This window comes from Anneissia japonica, unplaced genomic scaffold (genome assembly GCF_011630105.1).
Source record: "Anneissia japonica isolate Jap-2015-1 unplaced genomic scaffold, ASM1163010v1 scaffold287834_len5846547_cov211, whole genome shotgun sequence".
NCBI lineage: Eukaryota > Metazoa > Echinodermata > Crinoidea > Comatulida > Comatulidae > Anneissia > Anneissia japonica.
Genome location: NW_022704992.1, coordinates 4,196,622 through 4,214,452, shown reverse-complemented (window position 1 = coordinate 4,214,452; position 17,831 = coordinate 4,196,622). Strand labels below are relative to the sequence as shown.

The 17,831-nt window shown below is 33.0% G+C and overlaps 2 protein-coding genes across 3 annotated transcripts in view; one reads left to right on the top strand and one right to left on the bottom strand.

Moving 5' to 3' along the window:
* LOC117104849 overlaps nucleotides 1-3,955 on the bottom strand; it is a 30,287-nt gene extending 26,332 nt beyond the window's left edge. The window contains exon 1 of one of the 2 annotated variants that reach the window (XM_033245696.1): nucleotides 3,901-3,955. The gene's annotated coding sequence lies outside the window, so the exon portion shown is untranslated. Of the gene's footprint in view, nucleotides 1-2,682; nucleotides 2,861-3,900 lie in introns of those variants that run through there. The other variant, XM_033245693.1, reaches the window with a different exon arrangement.
* LOC117104850 (guanine nucleotide exchange factor for Rab-3A-like) overlaps nucleotides 1-17,831 on the top strand; it is a gene marked incomplete in the record, with an annotated part of 63,885 nt that overhangs the window by 21,661 nt on the left and 24,393 nt on the right.

The following is a 17,831-nucleotide window of genomic DNA, read 5'->3' as shown; positions in this document are numbered from 1 at the left end:
TCTGGAAATTTCCATGTCGGTTTTTCTCAAACCTGCATCTCGATAGCAACGATGATAAACGACACATTAGAAGTGTTACCTCTTTTGCATCTATGTTTGCCATAGAAATACCTTTTTAGAAAACCAATGTCAATGTACCATTTTTTTATACTTTACCTTATGTTTTTTGTTTTTTATTATACCATTTTTAATATGTACTGAATTCTGTAGTGATTTTTTACATTGTTTTGTCAACAACAAAGTAACTTATTGTACTGTACTTTTGCAAGACCAATAAAAGTTTTGTATTCTGTAATAATGTACCAAAAGATCAACTGATTATATCTCAGATAAGATAGTATAATACATACGCCATGTATCGAAATGCACGCCATTGTGTTATATTTTATATTTTATTTCAATTCGCATTCAACAGCGGGTGTCCCGCCACTTAGAGAATGGAAACAAAAAACAGATACAAATAAACAGATATAAATAATTTAAATAGTCACAAAAGATAACAAAACTTACTCTAGTATAGGCCTATGTAAATGATAGTGGATATATAAGAGTCCTAAAGCATATTTTAATGTACTTCAAAGAATATGTAAATATGATGAGGATTTAATATTTCATATTAATTATGCCACCATCAGGAATCAATTGTTGTATTAATGTACATTTTTTTTAAATGTACATTGTTCTTTAATTGCACAAATTCTTTTAACTTTGGACATATTCTAGATAGATTTAGTATTGTGGATAATATAAGACACTAATGGCCTACTGTAAGAATAAAACATGAGCTAGGATCAACTTTACATATTCTGCTTGCTGAACCATACTCAATTTAAAGAATATGCCATATGTATATGAGTAGGTCATCTACCATATATAGAAATTTCAATATCCATTGATTGAATCTAAATCTAGACACTCATGCGTGCATTAATGCATTTATCGCCTTGTAACTCTGTACCACGCACTGCCCAATGCAGTGGGTCATATGAGCATCTGATCAATTAACGGCACCAACTCCTTATTAAGTTAAGAGCAATGGTGGATTTTGGCAAGACAAGAATTTAACTACAAATCTGTATTTCCCTTTAGATTTCTAATAAGTACAGATACTATCATCCTATTTCCTCATCATATTTACATATTCTTTGAAGTACATTAAAATATGCTTTAGGACTCTTATATCCACCTGTTCCAAAGAAGGTACAAAGGATATCACATTGCAGCATTATAGAGTAGTCACAGATGAAACTGTAAAGACAGGGCCAGAAAGAACTGTGAAACCATAGAGACATTGCTTGAGACCAAGAAAATAATTTCTTTTTCATTATTCTTCAAGATATGTTGACATGAAATAACCAGTAAATTTAAGGTTACTGTACATGTTTTAATGTGGAACAATATTAATTACATCTCTGTAAAACACTTTATAATTGGGAGGAAGCAATAAATATTTCTCAACCACAATAATGTATTGTTATACTCAGTAGTGAGGGTTTAATCCACTGGACAAATTTGTTTAATGGTTATTGACATACATTGAATGTATTCTCCCCACCTCCTCACTGATTCCAAACTTGGAGTTTAAATTTAGCTACATAGATTAACCTTTTTTACTTATCTGCAAAAACCTTCTGATTTCGACAAAAGAACTTAATAACATAGAAGAAATCACGATGCATAAACGGAAATAACTCGATTATCTCTATTGATACAGATCAGACACAAACTGGGACAAAAGATAGTAGGTTCATCAGTTGCATTTTAAAGTGCTGATTCAAAAATATTTTATACTGTACAGTATCAAAATGTTCAAAATTTAGATTATTAAATCAACATTTTCACAAGCATTCAACAGTATGCTTATAAGTGGGTGGGGGGAGAGGGGTAGACAAATTTATACACTTTTACATATGCATGAAACGGTTGATTGAAATTGAAAAAAGTTGAAATAATGTATTTAAAATAATATATATGTTATTGGTCAATTATAATGCAACCATGGATATAATAGACATTTTTTTAACCAAAACGTTGACTTCACAAAAAAAATGGAGAATGGTTTTGCAAAATAAAAATTTTTTATGTACACATTCAGAGGGGAGGGAGGGGGTACGAAAAAGAGTACTGTACTAAGACCAAATCGAAGTAATTGCTGATGATATTCTATCTTGTTCCCTATGTAAAACTAGCATAGCAACAAAATATCAACCTGTTGATCCCTACCATTTAAAAAAAAATTATATATTATTCATTATTTACTTTGCTAGCTCTATTTTTTTTTCTGCTTTTATCTACCTGTTTGTGTATGTCTTTCCATACCAGACTGTACTACTACTATATACATGCCCATATTGATATGAAATCTTTCTATCCACAGTTACTTGTCTGTCTGTGTATTTAATTCAAATATTTCTTTTGTCTCCAGGAATTATATGTTCTACTGTTTCAGGTCCCAAGTCTCAAATTGGAAGGCAAACTGTATATATTGCACAAACTGGGACATAAATATCTTCTGTAATAGACATATCCAGATATATCTATTATTATTAATAGGCCTAGGAATAATTTCAAGGTATAAAAAGATAATTTTATTCACCATGAAAAAAATACATTAAATTTATCTCTTTTATGGTACTCCATATAAAAAAAACATATAGGTTGTCTCAAATTTATGTTACTTACCACTTTCCAATTTTATGAGACTATATCCAGCCTAAAATCCATAATTATTCCAGGAAAAATGAGTGGTTAAAAATTGTCCAACAGAGAACTATCATTTAAACAAGCAAATGGTATTGACAACATCTTGATCATCTTGACTGTTATGAATAAGATGTGATCAGCAACTCCGCTAACGAGACTTGAAAGAAATGATCAACTGCAGGTGTATCAGCCTGACATTGACAATGAATTGGGGTATTATTGACTGACTAGCCAATGAAATGCATTGTTTGAATGCATCAGTGAACTTGCTCTATTATTACCTTCTGGTACTAGTTTCAATCCGCTATATTTCAAAAGCACTTGTCAACAGATAAAGTCTAGTTAATTATTTATAAGGCAGTTAGTAACTGATTTTGTATGGGTGCTCAAAAGGGAGCGATAGAATTAAGGAAGATGTAGTCCGACTCATCTGTAGTTAAAGGATTTATCCTTATTCTTTGAATAGAGATTTTTCACCATTTTTTATCAGTATTGAGAATACGTTACAGTTTATAAAAAAATAAAAATAGTAATATCTTATATTTCAGAATTTAAATATCATGAAACAACATTAAAGTTTATAGGGTGGGGAGGGGCAGTGTCGGCTCTAGGATATATTTTATGGAGTGCTGAGCTGTCCAACAGAGTTGATTTGGGCTCGTAGGCCCAAGCTGGCCGAAAAGTTTGAGCAGGTGTTCCCCCACCCAAATGAGATTTTTTTAAGAATATGAACTTCTGGATAGCCAGAAATTACACTCTCTGATTGTGACAGATATGTGTTGGCTTGGCGTGGGCCTATTTTTATATATTTTTTAGTCCGACTGCCCGACGAGCTCTGTCCGATGGGGAGGGGGGAGGCTTAAGCCCCTGCTGTCCCCAAGCTGGTGCCGCCACTGGGGAGGGGAGGAGAGGGAGTCTGAGAAGACATGGTTTGACAACAGCAAAGAATGGATGTGAGTAAACAGTTACAGAAGGGCAAAAAGATGAAGGAAGGATGAGTTTAAATTTAGCTTGATAGATTAACCTTTTTTACTCATCTGCAAAAGCTGTCCAACATTACGATGAGTAATGTATTAAATGTTTTTAGTTTAATTACTTTTTACAAAGACAGTATGGTATACCTTTAATAAAAAAAAATACTTGTCTATAATATTGAAGGATTACTGCAGTTTTATAAGTGGAAAATATTTACATTACCTGTTCCTCTATTGTTTGTCTTGCACCTTGTTGATATATTTGCCATTGGTTAAATATTAAGTAATTGTATGTAATGGTTGAAGTACCAATGTCCAATAAGGTTAAACACTGTGCTGACCATTATCGTGTACATACAAACACATCTTACAAGTGTTAGGACAATCAACAATGCATTATTCTGAATGAAACCTTGTTAGTAAATAAGAAGCTTTGCATATTCTCTCCTTGTTAATAAGTAGTAATGTATGCAGCTCTCCACTACTGACTAAGCCTATAGTAGCTTCTTCAGGGAGGTATCACTGGTCATTACCAGGATGTATAGTGGCAAAACATCATTGTGGCAGATTCCTTTCCTTCACATATTTTTTTTTTTTTTTTTTTTTAAATTGGAGAAAAAAGAGAAAATTCATTTCCAGCCATCTACAGGTGCTATAGCCAAATTTCCACCATATATGTGGCTGAGGTGGTACAGACCCATTTGATTTGTAAAAATTCCTACCTGGGGTCCCGGCCTCGCATTTGAATTCCTGGACCTGCCAGTGAAGGATAATAACTACTAATCATAGAAATGCAAATTCAGGATATTTACATTTTAACTAGGCACTATAAAAATATGTAAAGATTCAACAATATGATTACTTAAGCGCATGGGACTACCGATTACGGTTTTTAACACATAGCTAAGAGGGAACTCTAGGCGACCAGGGTAACAAGACAATGTGGTGTCATTGTTCAACTCTATTGAACTTTAAGAAGGCTTAGAACTGTATTTACCTTAATCTACATGATCAGCTTTGTGTGGTGGTATGTATAGCACTAGAGCATGTTTGCGGACATCTACCTGTCATTAATATTTGCCATAAGAAATCTAAAAGCAAAATATGGAAAGGAAACTACTAAAAAGTAAGGGAACTGTAGGTCTAATTTTAATCTATGATTGTAATCTTTACAACAATAGTTTTATTATGATATTAATAACAATGTAGGCATTTCTAACAGCCCAATTTCACAGCGCCTCCGGTACTGTAAAATTCAATACCACTTTATTACTATAGTAATAAATAATAATAGAATAATATAACAGTGAAAATAACAATTTATATAAGACTTATAATCTCTACCATGTGCAGTGCCTAAAACTAACCACAGAAAAAAATGTAATAAATTAGTTTAAACAGACAGTCCTTATTTTGCAGTTTGTTTGAAAAAGAGAATCTATTAAGCTGTAATGTTTACACAACGCTTCCAGTACTGATGATAGTCAAAGATATTGAAGCCATTATTGTATCTATGGTTTGCATCAAAACCTTGGATCACATGAGTTAAATGATTTCTGGTCATCAAAGCAAATGTTCTTAAAAATATAGTTGATAATATACATTTTTCCCATTGCTAGACACATCTAGTGGGGTAAATCTACCTCCCAGTGGGTATATGTTCAAGGTATTAATTTTAGTAAATCATATAATTATATTGGTACTTACCGGTCATCTCTGAAAGGTATTCACACCAAGTAACCCACATTGAACAAATTGATTGTGAAGTGGATCCGAAATGAACTTTGAACGAACATAAAAGCACAGACAATTTCAAAATACATAGCATAAGTATGTGTACCAAATCAAATAAGTTATCCCTCTTAACTAATAATCATCCACTAATTTTTTTAAGTACTTTTTTTTATATGTATTTCATATTTTAATAATTTCTTATCTTATTGTAACAAATTGGAAGATACATATTTGTTTCTTTTCTAACTTAGCAGATATTATTTAGATAATTCAAAAACAACATATAATAAAAAAGACTACATATAACCACTGTTCTATTTTCTCTATGATATAACTGACTCACACAATACTGTACATTTGCACTGAAATTCAGAAGCGATTCTTTTAGCAATCTGACAGCTGCTAATATCAACTGATCAAAATTTACAAAAGATTGAAGAAAACATTGGAGGAAGTTGAGGTATGTTGATTAATAATGGAACTATTTAATGGAAATAGTAGGTGAAAGGTGAAAAAAAAACTGTTTCCTTGATGTGTCAAAGGCCTAATTAGTTAAGTTATGTGAAATCAGATCAAGTAAATTTATAAACTCCAATAAAAATGTTTAGACCTTTTTAACAACAAAAATCTTTAAATTTATTACCATCTAAAAAATAGAAGAAATTATGCATTTGCACATTCGCAAGGATAGTATTTTCCTCTTCCAATTTTCAATGTAGAAAGAAGCAATTAAAATATTGGAATTGATTGTTCAAATTTAATAGCTCTATATAGACAGTAGAATCTTGAATCAATATTTCTTCACAGGTAACCATGGAAACATAGGTGAAAACACTAGCTGTCTCTGTATTGTTCAAAGCAGTTAATTTTTAGGAAAATTACATATTTCATTCATAACTCCATGACCCATTTTTGCATGTAAAATATATAATCATTAACTGAGTTTTGTTTGTAAATGTTCATTGGGGGCAGCATATAATTGGAGAATAGCAAGGATTAGAAAAATAATAATGGTAGCCAAGGTTGATAAAATTTGTGTAAGCTAAAATCAATAATTGTTCATTTGTTATACTGTATATAAAACCATGAAGGCCATTAAGGAGGGATGGTAATTGCTTGGGATTATTGAACATGTTAATGACAAATGATTAGGTTGAAATTTTTATCAATCTAGAGACATTCACTAAAGTAGCAGGATATGGAAACTAAGGCCTGGTTTCCATAAAAATCGCTACACAGTCGCTAGTATTTTAATTGCAAGCCTTGCACTGCGTAGCTGTCCCTGGCGCAACCGGTAATGCTCCCTGATTCAACTGACCAATCAGCTTCGCCAAAGGTGTCGGCGTGGCCTGTAGAGATTTTTATGGAAACCACGCTATACTCAATAGGTTCAAAAAAGTGAACAGCTCATGGTCCCCTTTCTCTCTGTTTCCTAGGACAAACCTTGAATCCTAGGGATCCATCAATATAGTTAGCCTTTGAATTTCATAAATGGTATACAGGGTTCCCAAATTGGATAAAATCCCTTCTTTGAGATCTGGTCTTAAAAAGTGAACTAGTTTTCTTATTTAATATTTTGTTACGCATGTGGTGATACCCATCGCGGCACTGACTTCCGTGAGACAACTGATAAAGTAGTAAAAACATGCAAATAATAATTAATATGAATTTTTTGTGGGATATGGGTTATTTTAAAGGAGATTCTTGTTTGCTTGAGGCTGTGCGGGACGTTGTCCCAATTTCCTGGGAGACTCCGCAACTTCTGGGAGACTTGTGCCCCACTGGGGCACATCCCCTTAAATACAACCATATAGAGATTAAGATGTACTCTAGTTGTTTAATAGCTCTATGAATACACCACTGATTCTTGTAACAACCTGAATTAGCCTTCAGGAAAGATTGGTGGACTTTCACACCATTTACAAGAGGAAAACTTATAGATGTCTGGCAGACCCTACGTATGTTTGACTCTGGGGACGCCACTGGGCATTACAACAAATAGGACGGATGCTTGTTTCTGGCGCAATCCCACAGACAATGCATCTTCGGCACGGCGCCTCAGCTTTACCTCTGAGGTCCAAATCCTGGATCCACCCATCCATACCCATACAAATTCTCCGTTGATAAAGATAGTCCAGCTGAATATGATAGAAAAATTCTAGCACCACCCAGGATAAGCACTGAAGCAGTAGGCTAAGCTTACCGTAATTGGGTTTACTAATCAACTTAAAGCCAGTTACACAGGTATCTTGTGAATATTATACTAACGACTTGCATCAAAAAATTAACCATTTTTTTGTAAAAAGAAACAAAAATAAACTATGTCTTAAAAATTCAAACCAGACTTACCCCTGTGGTTACCCATGAATTATACAGTGAGCCCTCTAGAGTACAATACTTTGTAAACTTTTGAATATTCCAATTTTTAAAAATAATAAAACGTGTATGTTATAACAGTTGTATTTCATGGCCGGCGGAACGGGGGGAGGGGGGGGGGAAGTGGCGGGGGGGGGGGGGGGGGGGGGGGGGGGGGGGGGGGAAGTGGCCCGCCCCCACCCCCACTTTTTGGCAGAAAATATAGAATGTCTGGAGATTTTTATATGATCAGAAAGAAACGCAAGAAAGGAGGAAGGAGGAGATTTGGAAAAATCCACATCCGAGAGATCTGTTTAAATGAGTTTTCTTATGACATCTAAATACATTTTGCTGTGCATTGTACAGTAATAATCATTATGATTGACAGTAACTTCTGGAAGACCATTGATAATACAGTATAAAACTTGCAAAAGTATGCAAATATCATCATGAATTTGCGGGAGATGGTTTATTTCGGAAGATTTGTGCTTGCTTGCGGACCAGAATGCGTTCTCCATGCCAATTTCCAGGAGACCCCATTCCGGGACTCTACAGGAGACCTGGGACTATGGGCACTAAATGTGGTCTTTAGATTTCTCTATGAGGGAAATTGAAAAATAATACATTAAATGTTTTAAAATGGTTGTACAATAACTGCATGCTCTTATTTATTCCTAAATAAACATTTCCTGGTAGCCAGACATCAACTTGTCTTCCCATTAGAATACATCGACGCCAAAAACTACGGAAGCTTAAAGTGACCTTCCGAGTTTCCGAGTTTCCAAGATAATTATCTTGGAAACATGGAATAAATACGGAAGCTTAAAGTGACCTTCCGCGTTTCCGAGTTTCCAAGATAATTATCATGGAAACATGGAATAAATACTTATTAAGACGTCTTTCCGAGATAATTTATCTCGGAAAGACGTCTTTCCGAGATAACGTATTTTGGAAAGACGGAATTCCAAGATAACGTATCTTGGAAAGAGGGAATTCCAAGATAATTGATCTTGGAAAGACGGAATTCCAAGATAAGTATCTTAGAAAGATGGAATTCCAAGATAACGTATCTTGGAAAGACGGAATTCCAAGATAATTGATCTTGGAAAGACGGAATTCCAAGATAAGTATCTTAGAAAGATGGAATTCAAAGATAACGTATCTTGGAAAGACGGCATTCCAAGATAACGTATCTTGGAAAGACGGAATTCCAAGATAAATTATCTTGGAAAGACGGAATTCCAAGATACGTTATCTTGGAAAAACGTCTTTCCAAGATACATTTTGAGGATATTTCCTCAAAATCGTAACGGTACTGGGTTCGGTCTTCAGGAGTTCGTGTTTCGTACAGGTCAATCCATTCATAGAAAATGCCTTTATTGGAGAAAGCGTACCTGTCGTTAGCTATAGTAGCCTAGGTCAATACTAACCCCGGCTATATAAAATTTATTATAAAATTGAAAAATATTATTCTTATTATTGTAGTAGGATACTATGTACACGTTTTAATTATTGTTATTTATTCGTTAACGTCATTATATTTACATTTAAATTTCCAATGTTAAAATAATCTTATTTATCAAAATTGTATATTTAAATAATATAGTAATAGCCAAGCCGAGGTATAGCCTAGTCTAGGCCTAAACAATTTACTATATGTGAGTGTATAATATTATGAAAAATATGATTAAAACGCAAAATTGTGAAAGAATAAAGGAAGAATAGGAAAGAGATTTGGAGCGGCTGAAATATTTTCCGAAAATATACAATAGTAGTCAATATGCTATTATTGCATTATGTTTTTGTAAACAAATTTGAGCACAAAAAAAAAAAACCGAAATTAATTTTTATACATTAACAATTAACGTAGGCCCATTTTTCATGCGTTTTAATAAGCAGATGTTGATGCGTACATACAGAACAATGCGTGAAAATACAAATTCTCCGTTGATAAAGATAGTCCAGCTGAATAGATAGAAAAATTCTAGCACCACCCAGCCAGGATAAGCACTGAAGCAGTAGGCTAAGTTTACCGTAATTGGGTTTACTAATCAACTTAAAGCCAGTTACACATGTATCTTGTGAATATTATACTAACGACTTGCATCAAAAAATTAACCATTTTTTTGTAAAAAGAAACAAAAATAAACTATGTCTTAAAAATTCAAACCAAACTTACCCCTGTGGTTACCCATGAATTATACAGTGAGCCCTCTAGAGTACAATACTTTGTAAACTTTTGAATATTCCAATTTTTAAGAATAATAAAACGTGTATGTTATAACAGTTGTATTTTTGACTTTTGTGATTTTGTAGTTTTGAGCTTGTCAACAAAACAAATTTCCTTTTTTTGGACTAATAAAGTTTCTGTATTCTGTACCGTATTCTGTATTAAAACACACCTAGCTCAAAAGTCGGGAAAGCTCATTTCCCGCCATCTAGGAATTTAAATTCTCCCGGGAGAGGGCCCCGGACCCCCTTTCCTTCCGTTTTGAGGTTTTTGGGTAAATGTTTTACCCCACTCCCCCCCATCCCAAATTTGAACCCAGATCTCCCTCATTCATATAATTCATTTTAATTTTATAATTGTTGTGTCATAATTATTATATAAATCCAATCAATCAAACAATATGTTAATGGGTTTGCTTGCTGATGTAATGAATAAGATAAATTACTAAATTTGCTCAAAATTAGACAATGAATTTGTCATAAGGGTGAATGAGGTATATGCATAGCTTCCATCTTATATAAAATATGGCCATTAATACAACGGAGATACGGAACGCTGTGTATCGACGGAATTGCTCTGTCGTAGAACTTAACTGCAATCAACGGGTTATCACGAAATTTTAATTTATTTTATACCAAGAACAGGAGGATTCACCACGTACATGATGGAACGAATGTTTTAAACTAAGACAAGAATCAATTAAAGCTCCGTGAGTGGATTGAATTTTAGTTGTGAAGACATCCTGGTGTCACAGGATTTAAACCCAGGACTTGGTTTGGAAGGCAAGCAGCTTATCCAACCACAACTCCACCCCAAAATGGATGATTAGAAAGATGAAGAAGGTATTATTGTTTAGTATTCCATTTCAAAAAATGTTTAAGGAAAGAGTAACGGGGTATTTGATTTTCGGTCTTCATTCTGTAGACATCCATACCGATGTACTCCTTAAAACGAAACCAACTACCTGAAAAGGACGTCTCCCGACCACACTCCTGACCAGGGACGTTTCCCGGTCGAGGGAGTGGGTGTGTGAGTGGATTTTTAGTTGTGAAAAAATCCTAGTGTCTCAGGATTTGAATCCAAGACCATTGGTTTCGAATGCAAGCACCTTAACCAAGCCCTAACTCCACTCTATAATGAATGTGTTCGAAATAATATGAACAAGGTATTAGGTAGCATTCATTTTTTAAATGTTTTCGTCATGCAAGCAGAGATTGGAGTTTTCGAGTCTTCGGTATTCATTTTGTAGATATTCATATATACTCCGTACCAAACACCAACCACCTGAAAAAACATCCCTCGATTAAAGTTAATAACTTAGTTAATAACTTACTTAGTAAATAAAAAATAAATCAAAATGCAATTTAAAAGTAGGCCCTATTGAATTTTATTGCTCAAATTATTTCAGCATAGGCAGTATAAAATAAGTTGTAAGTTGTAAGTCAATCCATAAATACAGTAATATTGTAATATAAATTACTTCGAAAATAATTGGATATTCTTGTGGCTGCCCTTTTTTTTAGGTTTTCTGTTGAACAATATAGAAGATTAGCTATAATTATTAACGCACGTACACCATGGGCCATCCAACCAAAGTAAAAAATAGAAAAGAAAAATCTATGGCGCCCTCTGTTGATGAGTTTCTTTTATCCCCACCAATCATCTGATGTTTTTGTTTTTATTGAGTTTTCTCGTTTCGCTACGCTGGAGAAGAGGTAAACACAGCTATGTTGTAACTACTGTCAAAGGTTGTTTGCTACTGGCTGTACTGAAATTCTTTATTTGTTTGCTTTTAGACAAATTTACATCCTTTTTAGAAGTTGCTCTCGGCTTACTGATTGTTTCATAAGTACTGAATTAGGTAAGATATGGTAATATTACTTTATGTTTTAGGGCTTAGTGCCAACGAATGTAAAATAAAGTTCCTTACTTATCCTAACTAAGCCGTTGTTGAAGACCACCTGACATGATGGACCCTGGTGAAGGTGTTTGACAGCTGAATTTGTGTGTGGATTATATGTTTAGAAAAATTGTGTGGTTAGAGTTCGCGTGTGGATTTTGTGTTAGAAAAATACTGTAAGTAAACAGTTATTTTCACAGAAAATGTTCTGAACCTGTGTTTGTAATCAAATAAAAAAAAAATCAAATCAAATGCTTTCCTTCAGTTTAGTACAGTACAGATGAAGTAAAATGTTTCGCCAGACCTGTGTAGACCATTCATAATTTTAAGTTTTATATAAGTTCTTCTCTACTAATTAGTGGCTTTAAAATGTCTAGATTAAAAATAGTAATGATAGAATACTATGTGCATAATTAAGATTACATTTATAACAGACATAAAGGGAAAACGGACAAGTATAATTTTACCCTGGAGATGAAACCACCCAGGGGTGGTGACCTGCTATGCCCAAATTCATAATTAGGGAGCTTTCGATTTGTGTGACGACGCCACCCTAAAATGGAATCACTCATATGTGACCGTCCTACCTGGCGTTCTACGTTCGCTAGAATCTACTCGACGAGGTTGACCTCACACAAATACACTTTGATACCTGCTCTACATATAAGAATAATGCTTAATTAGTAAGATTTAGGGAAGTGTAGTTGTTTGTAAATAGATGTGAAGTTTGAAATCTAAAGAATGTATACCAAGGTCAAGAAAGTTGGAACAGAGGTGATGGTAAAAAAATTTTCATTTATATTTGAACAACAATAATAATATTAATCAATAATTAATTTACCTATTTTTGTATAGTGACAAAATTATTAGTCAGCAACAGAAACTAATTCTTAACCAAGACTAGTTAAACTAAAAGTAAACACCATTTGTGAGGTTAATATTTTACCATTAATTTAATATTATTAAACTCAATCCAATATTATTATTATATGTAAATTATATTTTAATTATATTATATTGCATGATACCATACATGGTGTCATTTTAATACCTTAAAATGGACTCGTTATTATTAGAAACCTTTGTGGAGAGAAAGAAAACAATTGAACGCTGTAACCCAATGAATGCTGAACATTGAGGATCAAAATTTCATTTTGTAAATTGTCAGCTGATGAGGTCATGGACTCAAGAATGAAAGATGTCATTTGCACATCACTGAACTCATTCAAAGCACGCTAACACATTTGTAATATGAGAGGGGGATCCAACATAAGTTTTAAACTCTTTTTCTCCTATTATCACTAAAGGTAAGATATCACTAAAGGTAAGATATGGTCTATTGATTTCTCCTGCTAATCAATTACCAAATTAAACAGTTGCTTCCTCATCCAAGACGATATAAGATGGAGTGATATCAAATGTCAAAAAGTCACTGTTTTTGTATACTGAGATAAATATGGATATTACTGTAGATAATATTCTATTATATTTTACTGAGAGGTATGATTTTCTGTGTCTATAATATGTGTTTTATATTTTTTGTAAACTGATAATTTTGGCTATTAATTAACAAGACCATTCAAGATGATTCTGTATGTTAGGAATAATTACCATAATAAACACAAGGTGCTCAGACAAGGTTTATGAAAATAATTAGTTGAGAAGATGTGATTTTAAGAATTTTCTTTTTTAAGACAACAAACCATTGTATGATCAATTAAGATAGGGAGATATTCCACCAGCTTGGAATAAAAAAAGTAGAGAATGATTTATCACTAGCAAGCTTATTGGATTTTGGAACAAATAAGCATGAACCAGTAACAAACAAAGAGAGTAAGAAGAGTTTAAATATATCAGAGAGCATGAAACGGCGGACTTTATGGGATTCGCTCCCCCCAAAAACCCTACCCTGAGCTCTGACCCTGGACTTCACTAGGTGCCTCCGCCAGTCCCCATCCCCCGCTTTTGTGGCCCTGGCAGCTACACTGATCCGGGGGCCCTGGGCAAACAAGTAATAAGGTTATTCCTTCCAATTGTGGAGTCTGAGAAAACACATCGTTGCTACAACAATAGACTTGAATTGACAATTGTATTTAAATTGCTATTGCTGAGATGGCAGGTCAGATTAAGGTTGGTTTTGGCTTCTGTTTTGATTTTTTTGCATGATTGGTTTTGAGTACTGTAGTACAGTAACTAAATAGACCATTTTTTAATACTATTTGTGTTTATTGTTGATTTTGTGTAGGAACCCTTGGTATCTAGTTCTGAGGTCTACTTCCCTTTCAGATTGTATTTGTGATTGTGATTATATCTGGATTGAATCAGGAAACAGGTATATTTTAGAAGGAACTGATACCAATGATTACAAAATTTGATATTCTTATTTAAATAGTATTTTCTTATATTTAATATCAAAACTTATATAAGGCCTATTATAAATTAGATTCAAACATATATTGTAATAATATACTTATGTATAATAAAAGGTATAATAATGATTGATAAAAATTAATTTAATACAGGTGACAACATTTGAACATGAACGGAAAGGTCCAATGATTAATCTTAGATAAGAAAGTATAATATATACTCCAAGTATTGAAATGCACACCATCGTGTTAGGTTTAAATATTTTCGACATTAATTATGTCATCGTCAGGAATGTCCTGATGATGACATAATTAATGTCAAAATATTGAATCCCAACACGATGGTGTGCATTTAGATACTTGAAGTATGTAAATTATACTTTCTTACATTTGAACATTGTGTAGACAAACTGAATATTAAAAAAATATATAAAAAATGATTGGATATTTCACCATTAATTCATGGTCCTAGAGAACTTGCAGTAGGCCTACAGTAGTTCAGGATAGTTATATGTTTACTTCCTCCAAACAAGGGTAGTGCCCCTGAACAAATACCTTATCATACCCCTTATCTGGTACCTTAATATAATTGCTCTGCAATTTTTATAAATAAATATATTTTGAGGTCAACCTACAACTGACCTTCCAAACCTTGTATTAGATCATCGCAAACGAGTTGTTAAAAGGAAATAAAACTGGCATCTGATTCCTTCTACCTTTAGGGCATGTTATTTGTTTATTTCTAGTCAGGAATTCCCAATGAGCTTAATAGGGTGTTCAAAGTAAGCCTGACTGCGACATATTTCCTCCTATGAAAACACACTTGTTAACAAGTGATTTGAGGTGGTACTCACTCAGGTGTTATTGGAACGTATGTGAGTCATGTTTGAATGGCGCCTGGTTATTGTTTTTAGTCCTCAGATTAGGAGGGGTAAAGCCTAGTGACAAAGTACACTATCATAAAGTAACTATTTTATGGTTCATTGATAAGCCGTAACGGTATTGAAATAGTCGAGAAAAATCATCTCCTTCGTCTGCTGGGTCTGCTTGGCTTTTACAGATTTTGATTTTAAAACCTAATTTCTAATTAAAAATGTAGTAAACACAAAAGCCTACTGAATCATATAGATTGCATTAGTTGTCTCTTTAAGTTTTCAATATGTATTAATAAATATACAATGTTGTAGCATTTATTGATAGTGATATATCAGATTAAACGATAAGTGTGGCTTAGTAGCTGATGACTTATCATTGTTCAATAAAAAATTAATGTTGTGTAATGTAATGACATCAATGACATAGTACTCTATAAAGGCAATATTTTTGGAACATTTATGCTTTTGATAAATATTTTCATGGTTAGTTTTGATAGGACATGAAACTATGGTAATATACTTTTGAAATAATATTTATTAAATTAGTCGTTGCTGTTCAATTAGATAATTTAATTAGAACTACCTATAACAGATATATTATTGAATTACGCTCAATGCTATTATTAGGTACAATAATTCTTGGTACTTCCAGTTGTTGAGTTGCAACAATTATATCAATTTTTATCATAGTACTAGCTTTTAAGATTTGTTTCATAGTCAAGATTTATAAAAATTGGTATAATCTAAAACCGGAAACAATAGTAATTCATTTACATTAAAAAAATAGACAAAATATAACATGTTCCTTATTTGCATATGATGCTTTACTGTAAAGGAGTCGTACATTCTTACAGAATTGTAGTACAGTAGTAATAATAATAATAATAATAACTTTTACGTCACAGAATCTTCAATGAAGCATATCATAAGTGTAATCACTTGGATTGTACTTCCAGTATGCGTCATTATCAAAATACAAGCTCCATTAGATAAAAGTCATACCAAATCTGTAGACAGGTTGGGCGAATCTAGACCCGCCTAGTGTTCTTGGGGTTATTTTCCGGTCACAATTTGCTTGATAATATATATCGTTTTATAGGTCAATTAAACACTTTAACACTATATTATTTTTATGTAAATAAAATGCAATATATGATATTATATTGTGTCTGTTTATGTTTTTTTCTTTACATTTGAAATTACTCAGTAGAAATATGATCAGCATGTGGTCAGGAATTGTTTCCAAAGGCCCATAAAATATAGAGTATAGAAAAATGTTAATTACTATATAAAATATAATAGATATTAAAATCATAGTGAACATAATTGAATTACTGAACTGATCATCATGTTTAAGTCTGTAACTGAATAGGATAGAAAGCAAAAGACAAAAGAGTGAGGACAGCCGTACATTTGAAAATGTCAGGACAGTGATGAATGAATCATTGTATATTTCTGTACTTATAATATGAAGTTTCTGGCCTTTAGCCCTTACATCTGTCAGTATAATTCAAGACATTTCACAAATATTGCTAGAAAGTCAGTTAAGCAGTATTGCTGTAAAATTAGCATAAAGTATGTTCAGTTATTTGGTTTTATGCATAAGGCCAAGCTATATACTGTACATTAACTGACTTTACATTTGCCAAGTCAGTACAAGAAACATATATTTTCATATCTTAAGAAAATGGCTTCAACGTAATGATGGCTTACTGTAACGCGAATGACATTTATGGCAACAAGCAGCAAGTGCAGGTCTGTAGCCAGGTCATTTCAAGGGGGGGTTCTCTGGGCATGGGGTCCAGGGCCTAAGGGCCACGATGGGGTCATGAGCGAAGCCCCTGAAGCCAGAGCAGTTTTTGTGTTTAATGGGTCTATATTATAATGTTATAAAAGCAGTTATGTTTTGAAAAAGATCTATGTAATAAAAAGGTGGTAATATAATAAAATTAGAAAATATTTTCTGAGAATTGGCATGTTTAAATCACACCGAAAGATATAAAAAAAAAACCTCATCGCATAATCAATATCAATATAATCAACACATTTATTATTATGAAACAAAAAAAAGCTATTATTCTTTTTCCTCCTCTTCCTCTTCCTATTCTTCTTCTTCTACTACTACTTCTTCTTGACTCCCATTTTGTACACTGAAAATAATAGAACTATTTTACTACATGGATCAAAAAAGCACAAATATTGTCATTACTACTGAAAAGGTCTGAGCCCAAAATATAGCATCATATTCAATATGTCATCTGATATCATGAGAACCTAAACTTTAATTACAATTATTTGTTACATACTAGGCCTAATTCGAAATTATTATTTTAAGACTTTAACATAATACATACTGATTAATAATAGCTGAGATTTGATGCAAATTTCAGAATTAATAATCGTTTTTAGCATACACCTGTATCTTACTGATTATTTATTGTCTACCAAATGAAATATGAATTATATGCATCTTTAGAAATACAATTTCTACAATATTAATCTTGTTTTTAAATTTATATAGATAAATGTACGATAAATTCTATCTTTCATAAAAAAAAAAAACGAAATTCAGCGCCTCTATTGCGCTTGTAAACGTGCACTGACGTCATTGTCGAATCCCAGGACTTTCGACGGTAAAGCTGGTCTGCCTGCCTAGGTCCCAGGCCAACCAATAATAATTAACAAAATGTA